General features: G+C 40.9%; 1 protein-coding gene and 1 pseudogene across 1 annotated transcript in view; both read left to right on the top strand.

The window, feature by feature from the left end:
- SPTBN2 (spectrin beta, non-erythrocytic 2) overlaps positions 1-16,940 on the top strand; it is a 311,949-nt gene that overhangs the window by 20,332 nt on the left and 274,677 nt on the right. The window lies entirely within an intron of this gene.
- Positions 3,571-4,956, top strand: LOC149440801 (uncharacterized; annotated as a pseudogene).

Genomic DNA, 16,940 nt, shown 5'->3' with positions numbered 1-16,940 from the left:
GCCCTTTTTGGCAGAAATATTTACCAATCTGGGTATTACACCTCACTTCAAGGCTGTCCGAAGCCAGCAGATTTTCAGGTGCCCATAGATGTTGGATGAAAGCCTTGCAATTTGATTGCTTTTATCTAGACTGGGTGCAGAGTTCTCAATTCAAATCCCAACCAGGACAAAACCAGCATGGAGTTTACATTTTCTCTTTATTGTTGTGTTGGGTTTCCTAATAATACATTTCTAAATGTAGCGCTCCTTAAAAAATTTTTTTTAGGCATAGAAGGAGGTGAGCGCACAATCTTACTGGTTGGAGGATCACGGAAAGTCACTATTTTATGATTAATAAGTCACCACGTCACGATTTTTGGATCACTTATTGAGTGATGGGACTATATATTTTTTAGAGCAAAGTAATAATCATGTTTTTTTGTATTTGAACATTTTTATTTATTGAAATCATGTCACTATAATTGTTTGATTATGGTATGTGTTTATCACAAATCACAAGTATGAATTAATATATTTTTTAAGGAGCGCTACATTTATAAATGTATTATTAGGTTGCACAGTTTGAGATATGTGTTAAATGTTGGCGATCCATAGAAACACTTTATTGAATATATAGTTTGGCTCGCAAGTTATACACAGTTTTTTTTTTTTTTTGTGTTGGGTTTCCTCCCACACTCCAGTGCCATGCTGTTAGGTTAATTGGCTCGTGTCTAAACTGGCCTTAATATGTGTATGTATATAGGTGTATGTCAGATAGGGAGCTTATAGAGCAAGCTCCTTCAGGGCAGGGACTGATGTGAATGTAAAGCACTTTGACCATTTTCAGTGTTATAAAAATCCCTGTAATAAATAAAATACATACATTCATTGTCTTGGGGCATTTACTGACCAAGGCTTACGTGGAAATGAGGGATCATGTTAATAGATATTGTGTAGTCGCAACTGATTTACACCAATAAGTCCTAGAGCCTGTAACGTGCGTCCCTTGTCTTCTTTCATAGGCCTGAACACCTCCAGATGTCTTGTTCATCCATCTGGAAACACTGATCAAGGAGCATGTTTAAAATGCATCAGATCCTGCCTGCATGTCCTATGTCCCCTAGTGTCTACGGCCAGATTTAAACTGTTGACTAGGTTAGATTTTCTTTAGGAGGCTTTCATTTGTTCCCCCACATGTCACCTAATGTATCTTTTACATTCACAATTGTCGGTCTGTATGCTATTATGCTGATAAAAAACTGAGGCTTCAGTCATGTACAGATGTCAAAAACTGAGACCATTAACACCCCCCCCCCCCCCCCCTACAGTTTGTGCATCGGATTCATTATCTATTAAAGGCTTAAGCTAAATTTACAGCATAAAGTAATGGTTTGGCTACGTAGATCACATCTGACTTTAGGAAAGAACATCTTTGTGCGCAGAGATTTTCAGACCCGTTACTGATGGTCAACAAGGTACCACTCCTGCTCAGCCAAATCACAGGCTACAGCGCAGCAGGACCCAGTAGGCTCAAGAATAGGCATACGTCTTAGCATCTGCTATTCTCAGCAAGAAATCTGTCTATGGCCTGAATATTAAGATAACTATGTACAAAATATTAAAAAGAAATGCTGAACTGCTAACCAGCAGCACATGCTCCCTAGAGATGAACTAATTTACATATATTAGATCAAAAACACAGACCGAATTCAAACAAATTACACTGTGAGTTGTTATTTTATGTTTCTGTTAGAATGGTACTTTGTGTCATGAATTATAATGTGTTATATATTGCATTTGTTTTTCGGATTGCCTAAGTGAGACCCTCTTCCCTTCTGAGATCTGCTCATTCGGGGAGAAAGGCCAGCTCTCCTCTACCTGTCAGCAAGAGGGGCTCCCGCTTTTTATTCTGTCACTTAGCAGCTTAGTATTGTAGACTGATAAGGTCCCTTCAGCTATATATGACCTGCCAACCTCTGTCTGCATAAGGCTTTGCCTAATTGGATTAATGAATGTGACAAGTTCATAGACATAGTAGGATTTTCATTCAGTGACTCAGTGACATATCAATGAGTGTGTAAACAGCTAAGAAGCCACTCTCTGCCATAATAACAAAATATGTGTTTCTGTTTTGATAGAATAAAATGAGAAATTATGCAATACTAGTGTGTGTGTACAGTATATATACAATGTATATGTTATACAATAAAAAAAAATATATATATATATATTGTAAAAGTGTATATATACAGTGGGGCAAAAAAGTATTTAGTCAGCCACCAATTGTGCAAGTTCTCCCACTTAAAAAGATGAGAGAGGCCTGTAATTGGCATCATAGGTAGACCTCAACCATGAGAGACAAAATGAGAAAAAAAATCCAGACAATCACATTGGCTGATTTGGAAAGAATTTATTTGCAAAATATGGTGAAAAAAAAGTATTTGGTCAATATCAAAAGTTCATCGCAATACTTTGTTATATATCCTTTGTTGGCAATGACAGAGGTCAAATGTTTCCTGTATGTCCTGTAAGCATTTCAAGGTCATGGAGTGGCCTAGCCAGTGTCCAGATCTCAACCCCATAGAAAACCTTTGGAGGGAGTTGAAATTCCGTGTTGCCCAGCGACAGCCCCAAAACATCACTGCTCTAGAGGAGATCTGCATGGAGGAATGGGCCAACATACCAGCAACAGTGTGTGCCAACCTTGTGAAGACTTACAGGAAACGTTTGACCTCTGTCATTGCCAACAAAGGATATATAACAAAGTATTGAGATGAACTTTTGATATTGACCAAATACTTATTTTCCACCATAATTTGCAAATAAATTCTTTCCAAATCAGCCAATGTGATTGTCTGGATTTTTTTTCTCATTTTGTCTCTCATAGTTGAGGTCTACCTATGATGCCAATTACAGGCCTCTCATCTTTTTAAGTGGGAGAACTTGCACTATTGGTGGCTGACTAAATACTTTTTTGCCCCACTGTGTATATATATATATAAATATATACACAAATCTAGACAGACACACCACTATATATATATATATATATATACACACACCAGTGCATTCAGAAAGAATTTAGACCCCCTTTAATTTTTTTCAATATTGTTATGTTGCAGCTTGATATTACAGCTGTTTAAATTCTTTTTCCTGGTCGTCCTCCCGTCAGCACACAATGGGTTAACCCCTCCCTTTGGATCCTCAGGACCACCTTTTCCAGCTTAATAAGAAAGAGGCTTTCCCCCCTGAAGGTACAAGCAACCAGCATTCCCCCTTACTGAACCTTTCCCCCCCAGGTTCAGCCTCTCCTGGGGTTGGAGGATCCAGAAACAATAGAGGTAAACTTAAAATACTGGATGCCCTGGGTGCTGGGGCTGTGGGCATATGGTGCTTAAATGTCACTTTAGGGCTGTGATTTGTGTATGGGGCACAAGGCTTACACTGTATCCTTCCTTCCTCCTCCAGCGGCTCACTTATGAGCCCTACCAGCTGCTTCTGAAGCTTCTGACGCTGACATCACAGGGGGGTTGGCGTGGTCGGAGTGTCCCACTGTTCACCTAGCAACCGCACACCTAAAGGCCGGAAGCCATGGCAGCGGCAGCACTGAACGCCACATCTGACATTCCAGTCCACAGCAGTAGGAACACAGGCTGGGCTGCTGGAAGAGTCCTCAGGCACTCTTTTTCCCTGCTCACCTCTGCAGCTTTGCTCTACAGGTTCTGTCTGGAGTTCTCTCTCCATGCCTTGGGGATTGCTGACAGGAAAGATGGAGGAAGATTTAAAGGGACAGATAAAAAAAAAGAAAGTGAAAGATGCAGAGGGAGGGGTGGAGTTGGAAGGGGGCTTACTCATACTCGGTATTTGATTTGATCCCTTTTTATTGTTTCATTCCCCAGTCATGAGCTCACCACAGCCACAGCAGGCACGAAGATCTGTGGAAAGGTACGAGGGGCTTCAAGGGACTATGGTGAAAAGAGCGCTGCTCATAAAACTAACGTGATACCCGTTATTTTTAGAAGCAGGAGCCCTAAAAAAAAAAAAAGACACTCGTGGAAAGAGAGTTCTCGCCATCGGTCAATATCTCCACGATCCAACTCTCACTCCAAAAACAGGATTCACTCGCCCGTCATTCCAAGCTGCAGTAGAACTCCAGTCATGGAGCCAAGGCAGACAAGCAGGCCCTCAGATGGCCTATGTTGGGCCTGTGTGGCCCCATCAGCTCTCAGGAAACTGTTGTGCACCGAATGTATGAGAGATGTGGCCACAGACAGGAAGCAGAGGCCCAAAGAGTAAAGGGTTATATACATGAGGCAGTAGCTGAAAGCATGTATCTAGACTCCAACACAAGAAGTTCAGAATGTGAACCTACATTAAATAGTCCACAGGACAATGAGCAAAAACCTTCAGTGCTGGAAATTTCTTCAGGGTCTTCTTCTGAGTCAAGAGGACTTGCTTGATCATTTATTTGATTTCAGTCTAATAAAGTCATACTGTATATTACAGCCGTAAAGGAGTTCATAGACTGGAGTCAAGATTCTCAGCCTCCCGAGAAGGTGAAGAGATTTTTTCCTAACCTCAAAAGACAAGGGGCCTCCTTCCCCTTGTTTGAGGAGATCCGCTAGTTATTTGAGGATGAATGGGAAAAACAAGAGAAGAGTCAGAATCCAAAATCTGTTTGCAAAATTGTATCCATTTAAGTCCACTTATGCCGCTTTGTGGGAGACAGCACCATGAGTGGACTCGGCTCTACAGTGCCTCGCACATTCAGTGACGGTGAAAAGGGCTCTCTGGTTGATGCACTGGACCACTGACAAAGCTTCAAAACAGGCCTTGTGTAACATCCAATGCAACGACAAAATGTTGTTCGGGAAAACCCTTGAGGATGCTATTAGGCGAGTCACAGGGGGCAAATCAGGCCTGTTACCTCAGATGTCAAGGAAGAGACCCCAACCCTTCCAATCAGGGCAGTTTTGAGTTCAGAAAAGCCCGAGAACCCAGATCACACAGACCAGGCAGGGAATATGCTAGACCACAATGGAGAGGGAAACAAAGTTCCTTCCTGCGGGATGTGAAGTCCAGAGCAGGTCAGGCTGTGAAGAAGACCGAAAAATCTTTTTGGCAGTTGGTCCGTCCAGCCCCTCCAGGTGAGAGCCAGGCTGGGGTCATTCTGGAGGGTATGGACGGTAAGGACTAGGGATCATTGGGTCCAGAAGACAGTGAAACACAGATACCAGATAGCCTTCTGGGAAAAACCACCAAATATGTTTGTCCAAACAGACTGGGTGCAGGACCAGAAGAAATGACAATTCTTGCAAGAATATGTGACAGAATTATTGCGGAAGCAAGCCATCACACCGATTGGGCCAGAACAACAAGGAAAAGGGGTATATTCCCCTATTTTCCTGGTGCCCAAGGCCTCCGGGGAGCTCAGACCAGTGTTACACTTGAGATTCTTGAACCATTTCATCGACCCGAAGAGATTCAAGATGGAGTCAGTATACACAATTATATCAGTACTTCAACAAGAAGATTGGCTGATTTCAATCGATTTGGCAGATGCATATCTACATGTCCCGATCAACAAGCATCATCAGCGATACCTCAGATTCACAGTGGGGGAAGAGCACTATCAGTTCAAATGTTTGCCATGTGGAAACAAGGAGGCACCCAGAGTGTTTTCCAAGATCCTATTGGCAACCGTAGCTTTTATTTGTATGCAAAAGATAAAGATCTATCACTATCTGGACGATATCCTGGTGGTGGCTGGTTCAAGCGAAGAGCTAACACTACAACGCGACAAAGTATTAGGGATCTTTTCTACTTTTGGATGGCTTATAAACAGCCAAAAGAGCCATCTAATACCGACCCAGGAGATGGAGTATGGTTTTCAACACAAGATTGGGACAAATATTCCTGCCTACCACAAAAAAGTCAAACTACAGGTATGCATCTCCATAGTAATGGGATCACTGGCACTGTCAGCAAAAGACTATATGAAGCTCTTAGGGATATTCATCGCAGCCACTCTGGTGGTGCCTTTGGTTAAGTTCCATATGAGGGCATTCCAAATGTCCTTCCTAAACCAATGGGTAGGCTGTTTGATGGACCACGAGATCCGTCTGCAAGTGCAGATGTGACAGAGCCTAGTCTGGTGGACAGTACCAGAAACCTTCTCACGGGGCATGCCTTTCAGTACGGGAGCCTGGATTATTGTACCTTGGATGCTAGCTTCCATGGCTGAGAGGGCTCACTGTCTCGGGAGACAAGCCCAGGGCAGATGGCATGCTACAGAGACCAGGCACTCAAACCTCCTAGAACTGCAGGTAGCATACTGGGCCCTACGGGCCTTTGAAGGGCTGATTCAGGGAGCCAGGGTCAAGTTAATGTTAGACAATCAAACTGCAGTGGCCTACATAGCCCAACAGGGCAGAAACAAGAGCCTGCCATTGCTCCAGTTGGTGACCAAGATCTTCCTCTGGGCTGATATTCATGTGGAGGCCCTAACAGCAGCCTGCAATCCAGCCAAACACAACCAGATAGCAGACCAGCTAAGTAGGAAGTTCCCCGCCAACAGCGAGTGGTCAATCAACAAGCACTACCTGCAACCAATCTTCACAAAATGGGGAAAACCCACTGTGGACCTGGTGGCAACTGCCGAAATTCCTGATGAGGTTCGCATGCGACAAGGCATTAGCGCATCATGCCTTCTCAATTCCTTGGCAGTTCCCTCTAGTGTATCTGTTCCCTCTGATTCCTCTAATAATGAGGACCCTGCTAAAGATTGCAAGGGAGAGAGCCCCTGCCATCCTAATCCTTCCTTTTTGGCCTCCAAGACCGTGGCTTCTAGTCCTGGAGATGACGGCGGCCCCACCAGTACCTCTACCTCTCTGGAAGGATTTGTTATAGCAAGAGCATTGGGTTCAACCCAACCCGGAAAGATTACAACTGATGGCTTCGCTGTTGACTCGTCCAGATTACATTTGCAAGGCCTCTCGGAGGAGGTAACTTAAACACTATTAAAAGCAAGAAAGGCTACAACAAACACGATGTATTCTAGAATATGGAGGAAATTTGTAGCTTTTGCATCACAGCATAACTTCTCCCCACTGGCTCCAAGCATCATGAGTATGCTAGAGTTCCTGCAGTTGGCACTGAATATGGGTTTGGCATGTAGCTCAATCAAGGTGCAAGTCTCAGCACTGTCTTCCTTCATGGGACACAGATGGGCAGATGAACCTTTAATTAAACAGTTCTTTAAGGCAGCAATAAGAATGCAGCCTTCTAAAAAGGACTTCTTCCCAGCCTGGGACTTAGGCATAGTACTAAATTCTCCACTACAGTTCCCTTTTGGGCCTTCTGAATCATGCTACTTGTTGTTTCTGCCAATGAAACTAACCTCCCTTACAGCTATCACAGTAGCGAGAAGGGTGTCAGAATTAGCAGCCCTGTCCTGCAGGGATCCATTCTGCATCATTCACCCAGATAAGGTGATTCTGTGTCCTTCGTTTGCCCTCCAAGGTGGTTTTGAGGTTCCTTGTAAACTGGGAGGCGGAGCTACCCAACTTCATGCAACGCCCAGAGCAGATGAACCAATTGGACCTTAGATCACTAGACATGGTCAGTCTGTTGTCAACATGCCTGCAGTGTACACAACATGGGCGCAAGACCAATAACGTATTCATCATCCCATCCGGCTCTAGGAAATGGAGGCTGCATCACTAAGAATCTTAGCCACTTGGATCCTGAGAGCGATCAACTTAGCATACAGTCAACAGGGCCTTGCTCCTCCATAGATTGTAAGCTCTCATTCCGTCACTTTACGTCACTATAGATTACACGTAAGCTTTGACAAGCCGCCAGTGGTGTCAGTTCTTCAACTTAATTAAAGATTTTGTGTCAAGCAGTCAGGCTGGTTAAATTTTCTCTTCTATATCCCACCCTAGATTAGCTATGGTATATCCCATTGTGTGCTGACAGGAGGATGACCAGGAAAACAGAAAAGTGTTATCAAATACTTACCATCATTTTTCTTTCCTGGTCTGACCTCACATCAGCACAATTTTCTTCCCTCCCTAAGTGGCCTGTCACTGGTATGTAATAGAACAGGAAGGGAGGGGAAAGCCTCTTTTTTATTAAGCTAGAAAAGGTGGTCCTGAGAATCCAAAGGGAGGGGTTAACCCATTGTGTGCTGACGTGAGGACAGACCAGGAAATGAAAATTATGGTAAGTATTTGATAATTTTCCGTATTTTTTCTCATTAATCTTCACTCAGTACCCCATAATGAAAAAACGAAAACAGAATTTTAGAAATGTCTGTGAATTCATTAAAAATACAAAACTGAAATATCACATTAACATAAGTATTGGGACCCTTTACAACAACACTTGAACTTTAACTCAGGTGCCTCCCTTTTCTCTTGATTGTTGCTGAGATGTTTCTATGCCTTGTTTGGAGTCCACCTGTGGTAAAAAAAAATTGATTGGACATAATTTTGAAAGGCACATACCTCTCTATAAAAGGCCTCACAGCTGACCATGCATACTCAAACAAAGAAAAATTCCCAACTCAACTTACCAACCAACCTGCAACCAACCAAATTATCCTGTCTAATAGTTGATGTTAAAAACGGGTTTAATTTGCACACATTTGCAAATACATGCGTAAGCTGCAGAGCCTCTTCACGGCACCCCAGTATTTTCTGCAGTCCTAACTCTAGAAATGTTTAGAGCCCCCATAGTAGAAGCACATGCATAATAATGGATAGACTGAGGGCAGGTGAGCCTGGAGGGAGGTCACTCCTCCTTAAAGGCATATGAGTGCACTGGACACCCAGCATATAGCACAATGGCAGCTATGGTGTCCAGTGCACCCCTCACCAGTATATCAACAGTACAAAAAACAGTAACTGTCCTAAACTATAACTTGTCTTTGCTGTAAGGAACACATGGAAGAGTGATGTATGTCAAACAACAACAAAGAAAAATTACGAGCTCAACTTACCAACCAGCCTGCAACCAACCGAATTATCCTAACAGTTCAAGTTAAAAACAGGGGTTTAGTATGCACATATCTGCAAATACATGCGTAAGCTGCAGAGCCTCTTCATGGCACCCTGGTATTTTCTGCAGTCCTAATTCTATAAATGTGTTATTTGAAATGTGTTGCCCTTCTATGTGCTCCTTACTGCAAAGACCTCTCTTACTAAGGCCCTTCTCCCCTAAATTGCTTAGTTTGGCCGGGTGACCTCTTGGAAGTGTCCTGGCTGTGCCAAACCTCTGCCATTTGAAAACTATGGATGCCACTGTGCCAATTTACCACAGGTGGACGCCAAACAAGGTGTAGAAACATATCAGCAACGATCAAGAGAGATGGGTGGTACCTGAGCTAAATGTCCAGTGCTGTTGCAAAGGGCCTGAATACGTATGCCAATGTGATATTTCAGTTTTCTATTTTTAATAAACTCACAGACATTTCTAAAATTCTGTTTTTGTTTTTGCATCATGGGGTAGAATAATGAAAAAAATTTATTTAAACAGGTTACAACATTACAAAATTGAAAAAAGTGCAGGGGGGTGGGGGCTGAATGCTTTCTGAATGTACTATAGCTATATATATATAGATATATAGATATCTATATTAATAAAGAATACGAAATTTGACTTATTTATTCCTTAAAAAATTTTTTACATACTATATTATCATCAATCTTTTATATAGTACTACTATTAAAGTACATGAGATAACATTGTACATGTCCCAAAACACTTTTTTTGTATGGTTGGCTTTATGCTACCCATGATATATTATATAGCAGATTGGGCCTACTCTACTGACAACTATCCTATGTCTATGATGATGTAGTAAAACATATCATTATTATACAATGAATACATCAGTGATGCAGATGCATGCAGATGTGGCCATTATATGTTGTCCATTACATGAAATAAATATTCAACAATAGAATATCTGAATAAAGATTAGCTATTACTTTGTGCATCTGTTAAAGATCTTCAGCCAAGCAAACTGATTTTGATTATGTGCGATTTCAATTATTGATATGAGCTTGCTTCTTGATTAAGTAGTTGCATCATATCAGAATGTGTCCCAGGAACTAAAATGGAAAATTGACTAAAAGCTTCTACAACTGGCTTCGAAATTGCTTTCCTCGAGGATAAGTGAATTTTTCTGTGCAAAGGCTAGAGCTCCAACCTCAATTACATACTAAAATGACTGGATAATGCTTTTACTTGGTTTCAAACTTAAACTCAGGACACTGAGGAACGACCTACAGTATATCAGTAAACATGAAATTGTCTTAGAGACTGTTAATCTAAACACTGCAAATATAAAATCCGTCATTATGTAATAAATCCTACAAATATCCTTTTAATTCAATAGTTTATTAGCCACTGAGAACATCAGAACTAGAACACTTAAAGTAAACTTGTTATGAGAGAAATATGCCATGAAAGCCCAACTACAAGCAAATAAAAAAATAATCCCTTGCAGTGGGGCTGTGCCGCCCCACAAGGTTTCATTGCTTGTTTTGTCTAGGGGAGAGGAGAAACAATTTTACTTACTTTATCCTTCACTCTCCTGGCAGGTGCCGCTCCCCCACAATCTGGTAATGGTCTGTCTCTTTGCTCCTCGTCTATATTGCAGGGCTATGGATCCTGTTCTGGTCTTGATTGCATCAGAACCCTAGACTGGTGAAGCGTGGGGGTGCAGACACTGCGGGGACAGTCTAGCTGCAGGGAGAATTGGAAGATCAGGCAAATAAATCTCCTTTTATTTTTCCCATAGGCATGAATGAGCAGTTGACCCTTGCAGTGCAGGCACAGCTCCACTGCAAAGAATCGTTTTACATTTGCCCAGAGTTGGGCTTTAATGACATTGCTGAACACTGCAAGGGTTAAATGCTCATTTAATCTAGGGGATGCTGAACAGGTGTTATTGTGTACCTGACTCCATGCTCTGGCTGTCCCCAGAGTTCCCCTCTTCTCTTTGAAGCTCCAGTTTGTGGATGGGGCCTTGGCATCATCACATGCGATGCAGGGCTATTAAGATTGCACTCTGCATGGTGACAGCAGCTCAAGCACTTTAGAGAGGAGGTTGGGGGAAGAGCTTGCAAGAGGCAGGAGTAAGGTAAGTATGTCTCCTTATCTGTCTATCCCTAGATTTAACAAGCATTCAACCTTTGCAATGCAGGAAGGGCCCACCTCAAGAGCTATTTTGTCATATTTCTGATGTTGAAGACTCTTAGGCCTTGTTCTTATGGGAGTACTAAACCACTTGCCCTCCAGAGGATTTACCCCCCTTCCTGACCAGGCCATTTTTTGCACTACGGCACTGCGTTAGTTTAACAGACAATTGCGCAGTCAGGCAACACTGCCCCCAAATGAAATTTATGTCTTTTTTTTCCCTCGAATAGAGCCTTCTTTTGGTGGTATGTGTTCGCCTGTGTGTTTTTTATTTTTTGACTATGAAAAAAAAAAGACCGCCAGGTTTGTGAAAAAAACAATATTTATGACTTTGTGCTATTAAACATGTCCAGTAAAAAAAATTTAAAAATCAAATGTCATCATAAATTTAGGCCAAAACGTATTCTGCTACATGTCTTTGCTAAATAAAATATCCCAATATGTGTAAGTCAATTGGTTTACGTAAAGTTATAGCGTTTACAAATGGTATATATACTGGGCTTTTTTTTTTTACTAGTAATGGCAGGGATCAGTGACTTATAGCGGAACTGGGGGACTGCGGCGAGCATTCTGACACTGGGGGGAACTGATTTAGTGTCACTGACATCCCCAACGATACCAATACAGTGATCAGTGCTAATAAAAAGCACTGACACTGTACTAATGGCACTGGGCAGGAAGGGGTTAACATGTGGGCCAATCAAAGGGTTAACTGTGTGCTGTGTGCCATTTATAAATGTGTGCTGTGTTTGTGCTTCACTATAAGCGCACTGCTTTGCAGCACAGCCATGCAAAGCATTGTGCACGAGCTGACAGGGGAGAGAACTTTTTTGTTTACAACCAGTTCTATCCCTCCCCCCTTTCAGAGATGCTCGGCAATCACCGGTGATGCAAAATCACATATATATACATGATTTTATGCACACATGCCGCCATATCTGCTATAGGGTGGCACTAAAGCGGTTAAGCATACACCCATGTGAGGGCTGTGTTTACCTGAATAAGAACACCTCTAATACAGCTACAATACAGCTGGTGAGTATAGCACTGTGCATAATAGCACATTGAGTGGCAAAAAAAGCAATATTAATAACTGTGCCATTCAAGAAAAGCAGTCTCCTAAGTGTAGCTAAAACAAAACTAGAAAAGCTACAATTTCTGGGGAAATTGTGTGAAATGTTCTTTCCTCCACCAGTAGTTTACAAGTGGAGTGGGCGGAGTAACTGGGTGGAGTGGCTTGAGTAACTGTTGTGTGGTTGGAGTGGCTGGAGTAACTGTGAAAAGGTTGGACTGGGCAGAGTAACTTTATGGAGTGGGCAGAGTAACTGTGTGGAGTGTTTGGAGTGAGTAAAGATAGTAAACATTACACTAACCAATTGATTGATCAAATTAAAAAAGTGCACATGGCAAGCTTCATAGAGTGAGAAATGCATTTCAACTTTTAATTATTTATAGAGCACATTTAATTGCAATGTTGTTGCCCAAAGTGCTTCACAGTTACATTAAAACATACATTTAAAAAAACATTAGCAGTATTATCACCTCAAATACTCTCTACTGTAGAAAACTTATTTCCAAACCTGTAACCAGAAGCCGGCCAAACTGTCACGAATTCAAAATTAGATTTCAAATAGGGCAGAGAAGAGCGGTTAAAAACTAACTGCTCCAAATTGTTCACTTCACTGGCATCTTCAAATGGTCGTAGTTTTAAAAACTATAAATCCTACAGTGAAGAGCTTTATATTGTGAGAATCACAAGACCCAGACCTACATTTTGATGCATAGTATGTCTCTGAAATAATAAAAATGAAGGCACCGTCACAGTTTAGAAATTGCCCTTCAAATTTGAGGTGGCTAGAGTGCAGTTTCAATGAATGTCAATGGGCGGCGTGAGTTGCAAGCAAATGGTCATATTGTAAAAACTACCAGGACTATGGCTTAGTCTTGGACATTTTTAGTGGCAGCAGGGATAGCTGAACGTTTTGATATAATATTTGTGTAGGTGGTCTTGAAAATGAGGGAGTGATGGCAGTTTAGAAATCATGTCCTGATTTTTCAGCTCACACTCTAGCTTTTGTCAGCTCCCACTCTAGTTTTGAACATTCCGCTATTCATTCCTATGGGACCAATTTCACCACAAAAACAATATTTCATGAACCATTCAGCGAAACGTTCCACAAAGTAATAGCACACCAATCGGAAACAATCCGCACGTTTCGGTATATTACTGTCTATGTAGTGTCAAAACTGTGGGAGGAGTTAGGGTGGTAAATTTGGCTATAATAATAAGAATATATATGTGAGATAACAGTAAGTGGTCTTGCCATGCAAGAACACTTAATAAAAAATGTAATATACTGTATATTGCAGCTTACAAATCCCTAAATGATTCTTAAGTATTTTTTTTTCTTTAGAAATAACAAACATGTTATACTTACCTGCGCTGTGTAATGGTTTTTTCTCATGCATGCTTTCTCCCGAGCTGGGCTGTGTGTCCATTGACACACACAGTGTGGCTAGGCCCCACCCCCCATTCCCTCTGAGACTATGAGCATGAGAGAGCAAAGAGAGCCACTGCTCCTGTGCACATCGTTGGATCAAGATTGGGCTCAAGTAAGTATTTAGGGGGGGATGGGGGGTAGGTACGCTGTATGCAGAAGGTTTTTTTACTTTAATGCAGAGAATGCCTTAAGGTAAATAAAAACATTCTGCCTTTAGAACCACAGAAATGTGGTGCCTGCATTGTTTTTCTTTTTTTAGGCTTTTTTTCCCCGTTTTTTCTCATTTGATAATCTAGCAAGTAAGTCTGCTGTTTTTCAGCTTTCTTTAGCAGACCAAACTGTCTAGGAAAAGTGGCAGTTAGGAGGGTTGAAACAAACCATTTAACACAGGCGGGAGTATTTATAATGGTCAGCTTTTAGTCCTTTATGCAAAAACTTTATCCCAAAAGGAAACTGGAGTTAGCTGTAGTTCAGCTTTTGAGGCTGCATCCACATTTGAGTCTTTTGTAGCTTGAAGCTCCAAAGATGCCTAAACTTAAAAAATCTATTGTTCTCTATGGTGCCTGTTCGTGTGATCAGGTGTGATCAGGCACCATACAGAAAAATAGATTTTTTTAAGTTTGAGCTTTTTTGGAGCTTCAAGTGTAAATGTAGCCTAATTTGTTAGTCACCTATATAAAGTCCATCTAAATCTAGTAGCCCTTCTAACACCACAGACAGTGTTGCTATCCAAGGGTGTCTTCATTGCTCCTCCATAAATAAAGGAAACACTCTAAGAAACAAAGTGTGGTATTGGTCAGATCACCTGGTACAATTAAAGGAAAAAAGCCTAAAGGCAAAGCAGCCACCATCAAAATCTAACCTAAACCTAAATCTAACCTAACCCAGGCAGCCACCATGTCTGGTAAACTGCAATATATTAAGTTTTTGGTTTAAATGCACTTTCAGTAGGAGGAATCATAGGTCACAATTACTTTATGTTAAAGGACAAATCCAAATAAACATTCTACTCCCAATACTGTCCTCATGGTTATAAAAAAATTCTATAAATCTAAGACGCATTAGGATTCCTGCATAGCTTGTATTATTCATTATTCTTTGCTGATTTGCATGGACTCACAAAAAACTTTCAAAGATGCCTGAAACATTGAAACTGTGGTTTAGGATAATGCTTTTACTAAATCATATTTTTTTTAAAAACAGAATAATAACACTAAATAAAATTAAAAACAAGCTTAGCAGACTCCACCAATGTTGCAACTATGTGTCCCAGTGCAGCCTAAAACTTTAAATTGCAGAAAAATATAGATTACAATCCTTTCAATAGAAAAAAAAGTACTACACTTCATTCTGACATGACCACAATAAATCTCTTTAACTTGTGATTAAGTCAAAAGATAGTCTTAAAGATTAGCAAATCCCATCACTACTGTTCCTCTGTGAGAATTCTGCCCTAACCCTGCTGATTACTGAGCCGGTGGTGACCTGACCAAGGAACTGGAGGGTTTCAATGGATTTAACTGGATCCAAGGAGTTTAATATACTAGCATATGCATCTCTTTCTTTTTAGTAGAAGAAATAGTTGTGTCACTCCAAAAATGTTGGTAATGTATAACTGTGGATCTACAACTACTGCTGATTGCCATTCTTTCTTTTCTGCATTCTTATTCCTAAATGTAACATTGACAAACATTTTGCACCACAGCTGCAGTTTTTTCTTTTTTCTTCTGCGTTTTCAGCAATATTTTTTTGACCTTATCAAGTAATTTTTCTTGAACAATCTCAAACATGGTAATTACATTTTTAGGTAGTAGCATTACTTACAACTCTCCCCATAAAGCTATTCAGCACTACAGTAAGTGAGTTCATTTTCCCACTGAGATGCAAAAGTATCATACAATACTTCTATGATGGAAAAATGCATTGTTGGAAACTCTCATACTAAAACTACTACTTGCAAATATAGACTTCAGCTTGACAGCGATTTGAGAAGAACTTACGATCAGTTTTTTTAATGGACGCTTTGAAAAATGGTTCACAGTCAATAAGAATACATATCTTCAAAAATCATAGCTATCATATGGATGTTTTTCTACAGAAGTTCATATTTGTAAGGTGAAAACAAAGACTCTTTGATTGGCTGATGTTTTTTCTTCCAGTATGATTTATTGACACATTTTTAACAAAAGTTACACATAAGGGTATAACAAAGGGTTGTTTTAATGTCCCAAAGGTTCCTAGAAAAGGGCATATGGGGAAGACTCTGGGGTGATAGAAACATCTATACCCCACATGTATGTCTATAGACACTTCAACTATAGGGTAGTGTTCTTCATCTGGCCTTTAACTTGCAGTGGACTAAGTATTGTAATGGGTGTAGGTTGCCTGTGCCAGTCCGCACTGTAAGAGGAGCAGGGGTTTGGTCAGGCTTGAGAGGCTAGAGAGGTGGATACATTATGTGGTGATATGCAGAAGAGTACTTGTAAGGGTGCCATCTAATCCAAGTTTGGAGAAAGTGAGCCATGTTGTCCTGGGTAATGTGAATTAATTTGTCCATAGTAGAGGATGAGTTTATCTGGGAGCCAGTGTTGGATAGTTGGTTTATATTGAGATTTCAATAGTCTTGGAATTAGTGATTTGGCTGCATTCAGCAAGTGGGGTATTAATGATTGTTTGTATCATTTTGAATGGAGCTGGGTAAAAAGGCAGGGAGAAGCCATTGATGTCTGTAATGAGGCAATAAACCTCAGTCCAACATGGCTGCATCTCCAGGTATTGCCACCATATATGAAGGAGGGCGCTTTTGGAGTTGTGACATCCCCCGGACGTTTGCGGATGTGTGGTGTATAGCAGGGGTTCAATACCACCAGGACTTAAGCTGGTCTCCTGGATATTAACATTAGCTTTGCAGATTCCTAATGCTTTTTTGATGTTCTTTAACATATTAGGCCAACACACTGTCATTCATGCCTTCTTTTTCAAAGTAATGAATGCCATAATAAACTAATGTCGCTTATTTACTATCTCAAATCTGCAACCTTTTGAAATTACATTTCTGACATGAGCATGTCATTGTTGAGAGTGAATTACATAGAAGCCAAACTAGTTAAGAGATTGTTTTTCCTAAATAGGCTGCCCCTTTTCAAGCTGCTCTTTGACTTCTGTCAAATTAATTTCCCTCTGTATTTTTATTGTAATGTTTGCAATAATTGCAAACTTTATATTGTAGAGTGCCAGAAGTCAACTTATTTT

The sequence above is a fragment of the Staurois parvus genome, unplaced genomic scaffold (assembly GCF_062004578.1).
Source record: "Staurois parvus isolate SC_StPar_1 unplaced genomic scaffold, SC_StPar_1.0 ptg001051l, whole genome shotgun sequence".
NCBI classification, from domain to species: Eukaryota; Metazoa; Chordata; class Amphibia; order Anura; family Ranidae; genus Staurois; species Staurois parvus.
The sequence above is the reverse complement of the archived record's forward strand: the minus strand, read 5'-3'. Positions and strand labels throughout refer to the sequence as shown.